We start from the raw sequence: 17,207 nt of genomic DNA on the forward strand, positions 1-17,207 counted from the left end.
AGCTTTGGATTCTAAGCTCTGGAAAGCACCCTAGCGACTGAAAACCTTCGTTAGTCGAATGGAAACTGGCTCAGTCCCAAAAGAATATCGAAACCAGGTGAAGAAAAAGGCTTTGAAGAGGAAGGAGATTAGGATCCCGAAGAGGAAGTAACTCACCGCCGAACACCGGGCGCTTGTAGTAGAGAGAAAAAAGCACCAACTTGAGCCTCAAATGACAGTGATTATTCAAAAGACAAAGCAATTTGATGATGTTCGCAATTGGTTTACAACTCCAGCAAGAATAGGGGAGACTAGAGCAGGGTGTGTTTTAGGCTTCAGAGTCAACAGAGAGGCCTGGCAGGATCTTGCCACAAAATCACAAAGAAGGCATAGACTAATTTCCCTCAACACCATCATCTCTAGATGACATTTCTATCCATAAATGTAATTAAGAGAGCAACAGACACATATAGGTTAGTATTAAAAGAAGAAAAAACAGAGGCATGTTTCCTGCTAGAAATCTTACTGCCTTCACACAAAAAAGAACCGCTATCTGCCTATGTGGCCAAGCTTGCTGGACAAGGGAATGGACTGTCTTCCAAGGCCTTCATGCCATGGGTGGAGAAGAAATACAGGTACCCCAGAACAATGCTACTGCAGAATCCTACATAGCTTCTACAGCCAAAAAGAGAGCCAATGCCTCAACATATACCGGCCCACCGCCAGACGGTGAAAGTAAAAGAATAGACATGGTGGTGAGGAAAACTGAGATAGGAGTCGTTACGCAAAGGGGAATAGCTAACTTCGGAGGCCTGTTCAACCAGCATAGATTTCAGCAGTGGGAAGAGATAGAAGATCTAATGAACACCTTCTAGATCAATTGAAGAAAATAACAAAGGCTGGTATCCAACAGGGAAAGTCAGTTGTGGGTACATGCCTTTAATTCTGATGAATACTTCTTACAGCAGATTACCCACCATGTGAATACTCCCAGGTGCCATACTGATCCGAAGATTTTTCTCATTATTGCTTCCACACTTTGGTAGGTGGTGACAAGCAGTGATGTTGGAGCCACATATAGGCACCATCCACTTGCATTGACGTCAGTTCTTCTTTTCTGTTCGCCTTGAGAACGACTTTCTTCTCTACAGTGTGTAAGGACCATGTGCCCCCTGAAGACCGCTGGTTTTAATCCTTGCAGGGACTATCGCAAACGGATGTCTGAGACAGACCCCCACCAGATTTATCTCTGGTGCCTAGCATCTTTACATGACTCCAATGTTTTTTAAGACTGCACCCGGATGAAACGCAAAGGGATCCAGTACTCAAAGCCAAGCTCTGTGTAGCCAAATCCTGTCAGCTGGCACATAAGGGCTGGTTCTGATCAAAGTCCAGGATACAGACCTGTTCCCATTCTCAGGGTCCTTCCAGTGAAAGGTCCTCTTGCCATTCCAAGTCGTCAGGCAAGTCCAGATTGAAAGACAAGTCTTAGAAGTCGAAGCATGACTCTCACTCTGTTACTTTCATCAGGAGAAGCCACCTGGATGTCAAGGTGCCTCGCAGTCTTGGTCCTTGATTCCACAGCTTATACCGATTAAACCAGGGTTCCTGGGTATGTTGGCGACCTCGCAACAAGTTGAAGCCTTCAGGAAGGGCATGTTGCCAATTTTTGGCATCCTTCGAGCAGAGGAGGAGTAGGTGGATTCATCCTCAACTCAGTCTCTGCCATCTCACCACACTGGGAGGTCCACCCTGATTCTGGGGCCAACACCCAACCTCGAACCCAGCTCCACAATCTTAGCTGATTTCATGCACGTTTATGCCCACATAGATGTCACTGGAAGAACCATTACTTTATCGACCTTGTGAGCGAATTTGACACAGTCTTGACCAAAGTCACACCCACCACAACCTCAGATGCAGTTTGTTCATCCTCTGTTTCAGATGAACTCTGCCTTTGCCTAGAGCACTACACATTCCTTTTGTTTCTGATTCTGAGTACGGAGATGAAGCATCTCACTGTTACGATGAAGAAAATCTGTTCATGGGCCTTTATGATGCCAGTGGGTTGAACTTCCCCCTGGCATCTCCCCAGAGGAATTAGCTTTGTTTGCTGTTGCATTAAGGAGGGCTGCTGAAGTTTTAGACTCCGAACTTCCATATGTCTAAGTAAAGCCTAATGTCCTATTGAAAGTCCTGCAACCTGGACAAACTTTCACAGAACCACTTCTTCCTTTTAATAAATACCTGATGGTCACACTAATGGGCACTTGGGCCACTCCTGGCTCTTGCCCAGGAGCAAACAGACAGGTTGTCGGATGACCCAAACATGCTCATGGGACTCTCCCTCCCTTCTGCAACATCCTATGCCTGAAGGCCTGGTGGTCCGGGCGTCAACAAGCAGACTCAATCTTTCAACACTAACTCATTCCCTACTACGCCTCCTGATAGGGAATCCAAATGTGTAGTGATATTTGGAAAGAGAATGTTCTCTTCATCTAGCCTCTTCCTCCACTTAGTGAGGGCTAGTTTCCTCCTGGGGGGTTAGTCACATGAGTTGTGGAATATGGTCGGTGCGATCTTGCCAACGGACCCCAAAGAACTCTGTGCCAACCTTGAGCAGCAAATACAAGATGGACAAGTCACAGCGAAATATATCATCCACTCTGGGCTAGACAGCACTGGCGTCTTGGGAAGAGTAGTTGATACCAGCTTGGTGCTTTGGCACCACACGTGGATCCACATGCTTTTCATGTGATCTTCAAGTGTCATTGATGGACATGCCATTTTATGGCACCTGTATCTTCGGAGACAAGGTAGACTGAGCCCAGGAGCACTTCAGAGAAAGTAGGGCCACAGCACACTACATTGGCCTTTCCACGCTAGTGCCCCTGTCTTTCAAGCTGTTTTCAAACTGGAGAGGCTTTGGAAGAGGCTTAGCAGAAAGACAATGTGAAGATCCACCTCCAAAACAGGAGAGACTGCTAGCAAAGTCCAGCCCCCTTCCCTCTTGTCACGCCACCAAAATACTTTAGCTTGCCCTCGTTCGCTTATGGTCATTCTGTTGGGGCAGGATAAGTAATTAACTCCACTGGAGGCCGAGCATTACATCCAACAGATGGTACTTCAGATAGCCCAGCAAGGATATGTCCTACCATATATTTCCACCCGCCACATATTCCTCCTACACCAGAACGGCTCAGATGCACATTCCGGCTTTGCAGTGCCATTTCACATCTCAGTGGGCTCATCACCAAGTGCAGGTTCCATTCAGGTTCAGGGGGAGACTGTAAAAGGCCTGCAGTGGTGGCTGCACGACTGCAATTGGACCAGTGGCAGACCCTTCTCCTTACTCAACCAAGATGGTAAACCGCCTGGCAAAATCTTTAAACCCCAGGGCAGACAAACTCAGGTTTTTGAGGCATTGCAGGTCACAAATCGCAACAACTTGCAGAGGTGAGGCAGGGCATCTTCCTGCAATGAAGAGTGCCCAAGCTAGATTTCTTTGCCACCGCAGAGAACGTGCTGTGTCAACACATTTGCCCATTGGAGTTCCCAAGAAGTCTCTCTCTTGGAGACTCATTCCTCTAAGAGTGGAGCACTGAGATCCTGTATCCCTTCCTGCTGCTGCCACCTCTCCTGCCCAAGTTCTGAAGAAGATGAGGAACAACAGAGCCCATGACTTCCTAGTGACTACGGATTAGGTCACGTGAGTATGGTACCCTGAACTTCTGGGTCTGAGTGTAAGAAATTAGGGTGTTAATTGAGGGAATACCTACCTCAAGTAATAACCACAACCCTTCTCAGGGTGAACCCTTTAGGTCAGTGGTTCCTAACCTTTTGACTTCTGTGGACCCCCACTTTATCATTACTGGAGCCCGGGGACCCCCGCTGTATCTTTTTTGGAATCTGGATACCCCCCCACCACTGAGTCATTCTGAAAGGTGGGGACCTAATCTGTTAATATTATTTAATTTTCTAAGCAGTCGCGGACCCCCTGAGGAGGCTTCTCGGACACTCAGGCGTCCCGGGACCACAGGTTGGGAACCACTGCTTTAGGTCACTAAACTAACCAGAGCTCAGCCCTCTGGTAGCTATGGATAGAATAGCCAGTCTTAAATAAGAGGCAATTTTTAAAGTATTTAGGCAGTGCAAAAACAGAAATAAAGTTGCAATGCAAACCAATAAAGACCCTAAAACGTATTAGAAAAATAAGGGATGAAATTTAATAAACAAAATGACACCAAAATGACAAAAATCAAAAAAGGGTAAGTGGTGTATGAATTTTTAATTTGTTTTGTCGAAATAGCACTAGTCAGCACTAAGTATCAATGATAGTCAACTATAGCAGTAGAACAGGACCTAGCCACAATTTGATGCCGACTGTAATAGAGCACAGGCCAGACACACCAACTAGGTCCGTCCTGGGGAAAAGATGTTACATTCTGACATAGGGGGTGATTCTAACCCCGGCGGCAGGGTCGGCGGGAGCACTGCCGACAGACCGGCGGTGCCCCGCAGGGCATTCTGACCGTGGCGCTTTGGCCGCGGTCAGTGCAGGAAAACCGGCGGTCTCCCGCCGGTTTTCCGCTGCCCGTTGGAATCCTCCAAGGCGAGGGGATTCCGACCCCCCCTACCGCCATCCAGTTCCCGGCGGTCCGCCCGCCGGGAACCGGATGGCGGTAGGGGGGGTCGCGGGGCCCCTGCAGTGCCCATGCCACTGGCATGGGCACTGCAGGGGCCCCCGTAAGAGGGCCCCTAAATGTATTTCACTGTCTGCTGCGCAGACAGTGAAATACGCGACGGGTGCAACTGCACCCGTCGCACAGCTTCCACTCCGCCGGCTCGATTCCGAGCCGGCTTCATCGTGGAAGCCTCTTTCCCGCTGGGCTGGCGGGCGGCCTGAAGGCGGCCGCCCGCCAGCCCAGCGGGAATGTCAGAATTACCGCCGCGGTCTTTCGACCGCGGAACGGTAACCTGACGGCGGGACTTTGGCGGGCGGCCTCCGCCGCCCGCCAAGGTCAGGATGAGGGCCATAGTCCTTTAAGTCCTTATCAACCACAGAAGTACACTTCTGAACCCCCCGCCCTCCACACAGGATCTCAGGGGAGACATTTTGAACCAAGACTGTACTACTGCTATGAGGCTTATCATGGCCATCTGTTAATAAATCATACTCATTATTGCGAAGACATATAGAATTAGTCATCATTGTTTACTCTGTCAGTTCTTACAGGCACTTGCCCTGGTATTTGCTTGACCCGACTACTTCCATTCTCCATTGTTACATCATTCATATTAGCCTTGAGAAAGTCCAGAGGACAAAACACATGTCGGCTGCTGTTCTGTTGAAGATGGTGTCAAACTTTCATCTGAACAATAAATCAGCACTTCGATCAACCAGGAACAATTAACCGTTGGGCTTGTCTTAACACTTACTCAGTGTGTTCTGGTATGCGTGAACGTAGGCATTTAGAGGCTCCCAGGGTGGCAAGTAGAGGTCATCTGGAGAGTTCAGTTCAGGTCCAGTTGTCACTAACCAGTTGCAGGAAATTGTCTTTGTAGCTTGTTTTGTCCCTTTAGCTTTAACAGGAGGTCAGTCGTATAATCATTGGGAGTCCAAGGTTCTATAGGGAGAGTAGGTCTTCTGCGCTGTTCTCAGGTCTCAGACAAGTTCTGATTTTCCATAGGTCTGGGAGTGGTCTAAAATGAGAGCCTGGAGATGATATATCTATTCTTGGCATTAGCTAGTGGGTAGGAATGCCCGATGCGGATGCCATAACCAATGGGTTTGTGGTTCCATGCGCTAACCCTATATAATTTGGCCATGTTTAAGATAGCAAATGTCTTTAGCCTCACTAAAACTAGACTTGGAGGCCTGGGGATGTATATTAGGAGTGTACAATGGTAATTCTAGTACCCTCCGACATCTAAGACAAAACTCCATTTTGAGTTAGGATCCGTACCCACAATAACCTCAGGGACTGGAGTCTGGTAGAGCAAAAGTTGAGTTTTCAGCAACCGGACAGCAACCGGACAGTGCATACACGAGAATTGTTTTGTCATCCTGCTCTTGCCCATTGAAATGCACCCCATTTATGATTTGTAAAACCCCAGCAGATCTTTCAAGCAATGTTTGCCACTCCAGCAGGATGCTACACTATGATGTCAAGAAGAGGTCCACTGTGATTGGGGCCTGAGTCTGGCTGAGGTTGGAGGGGGGGGGGGGGAGACAAAAGAAGGGTGCAGGCCTGGGTGTTGGCTACATCTGCTTGGGACAGGGTAGGTAATTTTGAAGTTAATGAAGTTCCTTCACCTAGCCCTCATGCCATCCCATCAAGGGCACAACACCTCCTCCCCACACCCAATGCCTGTGTCCCTGTCCTGAGAGAAAGGTCACACCTCAGTCTCACTTATTCAATTGCTACTTGCTGGCTGGTAGAGCAAAATGCAGATTAACTTCTAGGGACTTCAGGTTGGGAAAATGTAACGTTCTAAAAGTGCCTATTCTTTAACAGATATGGGAAAATTGATTTTACCATTAAATTGGATTTTGAATACCTATTAAAAAGTATTGCTGAATTATTTTTATAGTTGCTTCCAAACTGAAATGATCATTAGATGTGGTAATGTAGCCCAGTGTTTTCCTATGGAACATTTAGCCTTGCTACTGTGAAAATAGCTTTTGGGCCATTCTCACTGTAAGGACATGTAAACAGTAAATCATAAACATTTACATGTATTACTTTAAAAAACAATACACCCTGTCTTACGAGCAAAAGGCCTACTTAGGGGGTGACTTTATTAATATTTTCTAAAGGGTTTATTCTGAAAGTTGAATTGGTAGTGCAAAACTGCACAGCTGGGCCACAATAGTAGGTCTGGACACAGGTTTGATGGGTCACTTCAGCCCACTAGTGACATTGAACTTACGGGCCATGGGTACACCCTGCTCCACATACTCGGGACTTGTAGGTAATTAAAGTATGCACCAGTACTTCTGGTTAGCAGGAGTAAAGTGTGCTGAGATCTGTGGACAACAAAACTAGTGTTCAGCAAAAAGGCAAAAATTCTAGAGTGACCCGGAGGAAAAGGCAAATTTCCAGCAATGAGCATCCCTCCTCCAATCAGGCTGCCGCTTCGGGAGGATCTTGTATCACAGCAGCAGGGTCTTTGCACAGAAATTGTGCGGCAACAGTTTGACTGCCTTAAGTCCCCCCTCCTAAATTACGGATGTTATTCTGGTGGTTAGACATCCAGCTACAAAATCTGTTTACACTTGATGCTGGGACAAGTTGGTGGCCCGGTCCAATTCCTGCCATACAGACCCATCATAGGGAAAGTTGGTATATGTTTTGCTTTTTGTGCTGTCAGTAACCCAGCAAAGACTTGCCATGGCACAGTTAAAGGTTACTTGACACTTTTGGCTTTTTCACATTTTCTGATCCAGCCACCCTTGTTTAAATCACCTGTTTTGCATTTCCTTTAAAGCTTGGTGTAAGGAAATGCCTCCTTGGCATGGTTGCCCCCTGACTTTTTGCCTTTGCTGATGCTATGTTTACAATTGAAAGTGTGCTGAGGCCTGCTAACCAGGCCCCAGCACCAGTGTTCTTTCCCTAACCTGTACTTTTGTATCCACAATTGGCAGACCCTGGCATCCAGATAAGTCCCTTGTAACTGGTACTTCTAGTACCAAGGGCCCTGATACCAAGGAAGGTCTCTAAGGGCTGCAGCATGTCTTATGCCACCCTGGAGACCTCTCACTCAGCACAGACACACTGCTTGCCAGCTTGTGTGTGCTAGTGAGGACAAAACGAGTAAGTCGACATGGCACTCCCCTCAGGGTGCCATGCCAGCCTCTCACTGCCTATGCAGTATAGGTAAGACACCCCTCTAGCAGGCCTTACAGCCCTAAGGCAGGGTGCACTATACCATAGGTGAGGGTACCAGTGCATGAGCATGGTACCCCTACAGTGTCTAAACAAAACCTTAGACATTGTAAGTGCAGGGTAGCCATAAGAGTATATGGTCTGGGAGTCTGTCAAACACGAACTCCACAGCACCATAATGGCTACACTGAAAACTGGGAAGTTTGGTATCAAACTTCTCAGCACAATAAATGCACACTGATGCCAGTGTACATTTTATTGTAAAATACACCACAGAGGGCACCTTAGAGGTGCCCCCTGAAACTTAACCGACTATCTGTGTAGGCTGACTAGTTTTAGCAGCCTGCCACAAACCGAGACATGTTGCTGGCCCCATGGGGAGAGTGCCTTTGTCACTCTGAGGCCAGTAACAAAGCCTGCACTGGGTGGAGATGCTAACACCTCCCCCAGGCAGGAATTGTCACACCTGGCGGTGAGCCTCAAAGGCTCACCTCCTTTGTGCCAACCCAGCAGGACACTCCAGCTAGTGGAGTTGCCCGCCCCCTCCGGCCAGGCCCCACTTTTGGCGGCAAGGCCGGAGAAAATAATGAGAAAAACAAGGAGGAGTCACTGGCCAGTCAGGACAGCCCCTAAGGTGTCCTGAGCTGAAGTGACTCTAACTTTTAGAAATCCTCCATCTTGCAGATGGAGGATTCCCCCAATAGGGTTAGGATTGTGACCCCCTCCCCTTGGGAGGAGGCACAAAGAGGGTGTACCCACCCTCAGGGCTAGTAGCCATTGGCTACTAACCCCCCAGACCTAAACACGCCCTTAAATTTAGTATTTAAGGGCTACCCTGAACCCTAGAAAATTAGATTCCTGCAACTACAAGAAGAAGGACTGCCCAGCTGAAAACCCCTGCAGCGGAAGACCAGAAGACGACAACTGCCTTGGCTCCAGAAACTCACCGGCCTGTCTCCTGCCTTCCAAAGATCCTGCTCCAGCGACGCCTTCCAAAGGGACCAGCGACCTCGACATCCTCTGAGGACTGCCCCTGCTTCGAAAAGACAAGAAACTCCCGAGGACAGTGGACCTGCTCCAAGAAAAGCTGCAACTTTGTTTCCAGCAACTTTAAAGAACCCTGCAAGCTCCCCGCAAGAAGCGTGAGACTTGCAACACTGCACCCGGCGACCCCGACTCGGCTGGTGGCGATCCAACACCTCAGGAGGGACCCCAGGACTACTCTGATACTGTGAGTACCAAAACCTGTCCCCCCTGAGCCCCCACAGCGCCGCCTGCAGAGGGAATCCCGAGGCTTCCCCTGACCGCGACTCTTTGAACCTAAAGTCCCGACGCCTGGGAGAGACCCTGCACCCGCAGCCCCCAGGACCTGAAGGACCGGACTTTCACTGGAGAAGTGACCCCCAGGAGTCCCTCTCCCTTGCCCAAGTGGAGGTTTCCCAGAGGAATCCCCCCCTTGCCTGCCTGCAGCGCTGAAGAGATCCCGAGATCTCTCATAGACTAACATTGCGAACCCGACGCTTGTTTCTACACTGCACCCGGCCGCCCCCGCGCTGCTGAGGGTGAAATTTCTGTGTGGACTTGTGTCCCCCCCGGTGCCCTACAAAACCCCCCTGGTCTGCCCTCCGAAGACGCGGGTACTTACCTGCAAGCAGACCGGAACCGGGGCACCCCCTTCTCTCCATTCTAGCCTATGTGTTTTGGGCACCACTTTGAACTCTGCACCTGACCGGCCCTGAGCTGCTGGTGTGGTGACTTTGGGGTTGCTCTGAACCCCCAACGGTGGGCTACCTTGGACCAAGAACTAAGCCCTGTAAGTGTCTTACTTACCTGGTTAACCTAACAAATACTTACCTCCCCTAGGAACTGTGAAAATTGCACTAAGTGTCCACTTTTAAAACAGCTATTTGTGAATAACTTGAAAAGTATACATGCAATTTTGATGATTTGAAGTTCCTAAAGTACTTACCTGCAATACCTTTCGAATGAGATATTACATGTAGAATTTGAACCTGTGGTTCTTAAAATAAACTAAGAAAAGATATTTTTCTATATAAAAACCTATTGGCTGGATTTGTCTCTGAGTGTGTGTACCTCATTTATTGTCTATGTGTATGTACAACAAATGCTTAACACTACTCCTTGGATAAGCCTACTGCTCGACCACACTACCACAAAATAGAGCATTAGTATTATCTATTTTTACCACTACTTTACCTCTAAGGGGAACCCTTGGACTCTGTGCATGCTATTCCTTACTTTGAAATAGCACATACAGAGCCAACTTCCTACATTGGTGGATCAGCGGTGGGGTACAAGACTTTGCATTTGCTGGACTACTCAGCCAATACCTGATCACACGACAAATTCCAAAATTGTCATTAGAAATTGATTTTTGCAATTTGAAAAGTTTTCTAAATTCTTAAAAGTCCTGCTAGGGCCTTGTGTGATAAGTCCCTGTTTAGCATTTCTTTTAGAGTTTAAAAGTTTGTAAAAGTTTGAATTAGATTCTAGAACCAGTTGTAGATTCTTAAAAAGTATTCCAACTTTTAGAAGCAAAATGTCTAGCACAGATGTGACTGTGGTGGAACTCGACACCACACCTTACCTCCATCTTAAAATGAGGGAGCTAAGGTCACTCTGTAAAATAAAGAAAATAACAATGGGCCCCAAACCTACCAAAATACAGCTCCAGGAGCTTTTGGCAGAGTTTGAAAAGGCCAACCCCTCTGAGGGTGGCAACTCAGAGGAAGAGGATAGTGACTTGGAGGAAAATTCCCCCCTACCAGTCCTATCTAGGGAGAACAGGGTCCCTCAAACCCTGACTCCTAAAATAATAGTCAGAGATGCTGGTTCCCTCACAGGAGAGACCAACACCTCTGAAATCACTGAGGATAGCCCCAGTGAAGAGGACATCCAGTTAGCCAGGATGGCCAAAAGATTGGCTTTGGAAAGACAGATCCTAGCCATAGAGAGGGAAAGACAAGAGATGGGCCTAGGACCCATCAATGGTGGCAGCAACATAAATAGGGTCAGAGATTCTCCTGACATGTTGAAAATCCCTAAAGGGATTGTAACTAAATATGAAGATGGTGATGACATCACCAAATGGTTCACAGCTTTTGAGAGGGCTTGTGTAACCAGAAAAGTGAACAGATCTCACTGGGGTGCTCTCCTTTGGGAAATGTTCACAGGAAAGTGTAGGGATAGACTCCTCACACTCTCTGGACAAGATGCAGAATCTTATGACCTCATGAAGGGTACCCTGATTGAGGGCTTTGGATTCTCCACTGAGGAGTACAGGATTAGGTTCAGGGGGGCTCAAAAATCCTCGAGCCAGACCTGGGTTGACTTTGTTGACTACTCAGTGAAAACACTAGATGGTTGGATTCAAGGCAGTGGTGTAAGTAATTATGATGGGCTGTACAATTTATTTGTGAAAGAACACCTGTTAAGTAATTGTTTCAATGATAAACTGCATCAGCATCTGGTAGACCTAGGACCAATTTCTCCCCAAGAATTGGGAAAGAAGGCGGACCATTGGGTCAAGACAAGGGTGTCCAAGACTTCAACAGGGGGTGACCAAAAGAAAGGGGTCACAAAGACTCCCCAGGGGAAGGGTGATGAGACAACCAAAACTAAAAATAGTAAAGAGTCTTCTACAGGCCCCCAAAAACCTGCACAGGAGGGTGGGCCCAGAGCCTCTTCACAAAACAATGGGTACAAGGGTAAAAACTTTGATCCCAAAAAGGCCTGGTGTCATAGCTGTAAACAGCATGGACACCAAACTGGAGACAAGGCCTGTCCCAAGAAAGGTTCCACTCCAAACTCCCATCCAGGTAACACTGGTATGGCTAGTCTCCAAGTGGGATCAACAGTGTGCCCAGAGCAAATCAGGGTCCACACTGAAGCTACTCTAGTTTCTGAGGGTGGGGTGGATTTAGCCACACTAGCTGTCTGGCCGCCTAACATGCAAAAATACAGACAGCAACTCTTAATTAATGGGACTAGAATAGAGGGCCTGAGGGATACAGGTGCCAGTGTCACCATGGTGACAGAGAAACTGGTTTCCCCTGGCCAATACCTGACTGGAAAAACTTACACAGTCACCAACGCTGACAATCAGAGAAAAGTACATCCCATGGCAATGGTTACTTTAGAATGGGGAGGGGTCAATGGCCTGAAACAGGTGGTGGTCTCCTCAAATATCCCAGTGGACTGTCTGCTTGGAAATGACCTGGAGTCCTCAGCATGGGCTGAGGTAGAACTAAAAACCCATGCAGCAATGCTGGGTATCCCTGAACTGGTGTGTGTGAAAACAAGAGCACAATGCAAGGCACAGGGTGAACAAGTAGAGCTGGAGTCTGGAAGAATGGCCCAGCCTACCAAGAGAACAGGAAAGTCAGTTGGGAAACCAACTGCAACACAGCAAAAGAAAAGGAACCTCTCTTCTCAGGAAGAAGTTCTGCCCTCTGAGGGAACTGAGCCTTTGGAGCTTGAACCTTATCAGGTTGAGCTCTTAGGCCCAGGGGGACCCTCAAGGGAGGAGCTGTGTAAGGGACAAGAAACCTGTCCCTCTCTTGAAGGCCTTAGGCAGCAAGCTGCTGAAGAGTCCAAGGGCAAGAAAAATGGAACACATAGGGTCTATTGGGAAGATGGACTCCTGTACACTGAGGCCAGAGACCCTAAACCTGGTGCCACTAGGAGAGTGGTAGTGCCTCAGCTGTTCAGAGAGTTCATCCTAACATTGGCCCATGACATTCCCCTTGCTGGACATTTGGGACAAACCAAGACGTGGGAGAGGTTAGTCAACCACTTCTACTGGCCCAATATGTCCAACATGGTTAAGGAGTTTTGCCTCTCCTGCCCCACCTGTCAAGCCAGTGGTAAGACAGGTGGGCACCCAAAGGCCCCCCTCATTCCACTTCCAGTGGTGGGGGTCCCCTTTGAAAGAGTGGGTGTGGACATAGTTGGTCCACTAGAACCTCCCACAGCCTCAGGAAATATGTATATCCTGGTAGTAGTGGATCATGCTACCAGGTATCCTGAAGCTATTCCCCTTAGGTCGACTACTGCCCCTGCAGTAGCCAAGGCCCTCATTGGTATCTTTACCAGAGTGGGTTTCCCTAAGGAGGTGGTGTCTGACAGAGGTACCAACTTCATGTCAGCATACCTGAAACATATGTGGAATGAGTGTGGAGTGACTTATAAATTCACTACACCTTACCATCCACAAACTAATGGCTTGGTTGAGAGATTCAACAAGACATTAAAGGGCATGATCATGGGGCTCCCAGAAAAACTCAAAAGGAGATGGGATGTCCTCCTGCCATGTCTGCTTTTCGCTTACAGGGAGGTGCCACAGAAGGGAGTAGGATTCTCACCCTTTGAACTTCTGTTTGGTCATCCTGTAAGGGGACCACTTGCCCTTGTTAAAGAAGGCTGGGAGAGACCTCTCCATGAGCCTAAACAGGACATAGTGGACTATGTACTGGGCCTTCGCTCTAGAATGGCAGAGTACATGGAAAAGGCAACCAAAAACCTTGAGGCCAGCCAACAGCTCCAGAAGTTTTGGTATGACCAAAAGGCTGCACTGGTTGAGTTCCAACCAGGGCAGAAAGTCTGGGTTCTGGAGCCTGTGGCTCCCAGGGCACTCCAGGACAAATGGAGTGGCCCTTACCCAGTACTAGAGAGGAAGAGTCAGGTCACCTACTTGGTGGACCTGGGCACAAGCAGGAGCCCCAAGAGGGTGATCCATGTAAACCGCCTTAAGCTCTTCCACGACAGGGCTGATGTCAATCTGTTGATGGTAACAGATGAGGATCAGGAGGCAGAGAGTGAACCTCTCCCTGATCTTCTGTCATCAGACCCAAAAGATGGTACAGTAGATGGAGTGATCTACTCAGACACCCTCTCTGGCCAACAGCAAGCTGATTGTAGGAGAGTCCTACAACAGTTTCCTGAACTCTTCTCCTTAACCCCTGGTCAGACACACCTGTGTACCCATGATGTGGACACAGGAGACAGCATGCCTGTCAAGAACAAAATCTTTAGACAATCTGACCATGTTAAAGAAAGCATCAAGGTGGAAGTCCACAAGATGCTGGAATTGGGAGTAATTGAGCGCTCTGACAGCCCCTGGGCTAGCCCAGTGGTCTTAGTCCCCAAACCTCACACCAAAGATGGAAAGAAAGAGATGAGGTTTTGTGTGGACTACAGAGGGCTCAATTCTGTCACCAAGACAGATGCTCATCCAATTCCAAGAGCTGATGAGCTCATTGATAAATTAGGTGCTGCCAAATTTCTAAGTACCTTTGACTTGACAGCAGGGTACTGGCAAATAAAAATGGCACCTGGAGCAAAAGAAAAGACAGCATTCTCCACACCTGATGGGCATTATCAGTTTACTGTTATGCCCTTTGGTTTAAAGAATGCCCCTGCCACCTTCCAAAGGTTGGTGAATCAAGTCCTTGCTGGCTTGGAGTCCTTTAGCACAGCTTATCTTGATGATATTGCTGTCTTTAGCTCCACCTGGCAGGATCACCTGGTCCACCTGAGGAAGGTTTTGAAGGCTCTGCAATCTGCAGGCCTCTCTATCAAGGCATCCAAATGCCAGATAGGGCAGGGAACTGTGGTTTACTTGGGACACCTTGTAGGTGGAGGCCAAGTTCAGCCACTCCAACCCAAGATCCAGACTATTCTGGACTGGGTAGCTCCAAAAACCCAGACTCAAGTCAGGGCATTCCTTGGCTTGACTGGGTATTACAGGAGGTTTGTGAAGGGATATGGATCCATTGTGACAGCCCTCACTGAACTCACCTCCAAGAAAATGCCCAAGAAAGTAAACTGGACTGTGGAATGCCAACAGGCCTTTGACACCCTGAAACAGGCAATGTGCTCAGCACCAGTTCTAAAAGCTCCAGATTATTCTAAGCAGTTCATTGTGCAGACTGATGCCTCTGAACATGGGATAGGGGCAGTTTTGTCGCAAACAAATGATGATGGCCTTGACCAGCCTGTTGCTTTCATTAGCAGGAGGTTACTCCCCAGGGAGCAGCGTTGGAGTGCCATTGAGAGGGAGGCCTTTGCTGTGGTTTGGTCCCTGAAGAAGCTGAGACCATACCTCTTTGGGACTCACTTCCTAGTTCAAACTGACCACAGACCTCTCAAATGGCTGATGCAAATGAAAGGTGAAAATCCTAAACTGTTGAGGTGGTCCATCTCCCTACAGGGAATGGACTTTATAGTGGAACACAGACCTGGGACTGCCCATGCCAATGCAGATGGCCTTTCCAGGTTCTTCCACTTAGAAAATGAAGACTCTCTTGGGAAAGGTTAGTCTCATCCTCTTTCGTTTGGGGGGGGGGTTGTGTAAGGAAATGCCTCCTTGGCATGGTTGCCCCCTGACTTTTTGCCTTTGCTGATGCTATGTTTACAATTGAAAGTGTGCTGAGGCCTGCTAACCAGGCCCCAGCACCAGTGTTCTTTCCCTAACCTGTACTTTTGTATCCACAATTGGCAGACCCTGGCATCCAGATAAGTCCCTTGTAACTGGTACTTCTAGTACCAAGGGCCCTGATACCAAGGAAGGTCTCTAAGGGCTGCAGCATGTCTTATGCCACCCTGGAGACCTCTCACTCAGCACAGACACACTGCTTGCCAGCTTGTGTGTGCTAGTGAGGACAAAACGAGTAAGTCGACATGGCACTCCCCTCAGGGTGCCATGCCAGCCTCTCACTGCCTATGCAGTATAGGTAAGACACCCCTCTAGCAGGCCTTACAGCCCTAAGGCAGGGTGCACTATACCATAGGTGAGGGTACCAGTGCATGAGCATGGTACCCCTACAGTGTCTAAACAAAACCTTAGACATTGTAAGTGCAGGGTAGCCATAAGAGTATATGGTCTGGGAGTCTGTCAAACACGAACTCCACAGCACCATAATGGCTACACTGAAAACTGGGAAGTTTGGTATCAAACTTCTCAGCACAATAAATGCACACTGATGCCAGTGTACATTTTATTGTAAAATACACCACAGAGGGCACCTTAGAGGTGCCCCCTGAAACTTAACCGACTATCTGTGTAGGCTGACTAGTTTTAGCAGCCTGCCACAAACCGAGACATGTTGCTGGCCCCATGGGGAGAGTGCCTTTGTCACTCTGAGGCCAGTAACAAAGCCTGCACTGGGTGGAGATGCTAACACCTCCCCCAGGCAGGAATTGTCACACCTGGCGGTGAGCCTCAAAGGCTCACCTCCTTTGTGCCAACCCAGCAGGACACTCCAGCTAGTGGAGTTGCCCGCCCCCTCCGGCCAGGCCCCACTTTTGGCGGCAAGGCCGGAGAAAATAATGAGAAAAACAAGGAGGAGTCACTGGCCAGTCAGGACAGCCCCTAAGGTGTCCTGAGCTGAAGTGACTCTAACTTTTAGAAATCCTCCATCTTGCAGATGGAGGATTCCCCCAATAGGGTTAGGATTGTGACCCCCTCCCCTTGGGAGGAGGCACAAAGAGGGTGTACCCACCCTCAGGGCTAGTAGCCATTGGCTACTAACCCCCCAGACCTAAACACGCCCTTAAATTTAGTATTTAAGGGCTACCCTGAACCCTAGAAAATTAGATTCCTGCAACTACAAGAAGAAGGACTGCCCAGCTGAAAACCCCTGCAGCGGAAGACCAGAAGACGACAACTGCCTTGGCTCCAGAAACTCACCGGCCTGTCTCCTGCCTTCCAAAGATCCTGCTCCAGCGACGCCTTCCAAAGGGACCAGCGACCTCGACATCCTCTGAGGACTGCCCCTGCTTCGAAAAGACAAGAAACTCCCGAGGACAGCGGACCTGCTCCAAGAAAAGCTGCAACTTTGTTTCCAGCAACTTTAAAGAACCCTGCAAGCTCCCCGCAAGAAGCGTGAGACTTGCAACACTGCACCCGGCGACCCCGACTCGGCTGGTGGCGATCCAACACCTCAGGAGGGACCCCAGGACTACTCTGATACTGTGAGTACCAAAACCTGTCCCCCCTGAGCCCCCACAGCGCCGCCTGCAGAGGGAATCCCGAGGCTTCCCCTGACCGCGACTCTTTGAACCTAAAGTCCCGACGCCTGGGAGAGACCCTGCACCCGCAGCCCCCAGGACCTGAAGGACCGGACTTTCACTGGAGAAGTGACCCCCAGGAGTCCCTCTCCCTTGCCCAAGTGGAGGTTTCCCCGAGGAATCCCCCCCTTGCCTGCCTGCAGCGCTGAAGAGATCCCGAGATCTCTCATAGACTAACATTGCGAACCCGACGCTTGTTTCTACACTGCACCCGGCCGCCCCCGCGCTGCTGAGGGTGAAATTTCTGTG

General features: G+C 48.9%; 1 protein-coding gene across 3 annotated transcripts in view; it reads left to right on the top strand.

Annotated features, from left to right (window-relative positions):
• ATN1 (atrophin 1) overlaps positions 1-17,207 on the top strand; it is a 136,880-nt gene that overhangs the window by 84,189 nt on the left and 35,484 nt on the right. The window lies entirely within an intron of this gene.

The sequence above is a fragment of the Pleurodeles waltl genome, chromosome 7 (genome assembly GCF_031143425.1).
Source record: "Pleurodeles waltl isolate 20211129_DDA chromosome 7, aPleWal1.hap1.20221129, whole genome shotgun sequence".
NCBI classification, from domain to species: Eukaryota; Metazoa; Chordata; class Amphibia; order Caudata; family Salamandridae; genus Pleurodeles; species Pleurodeles waltl.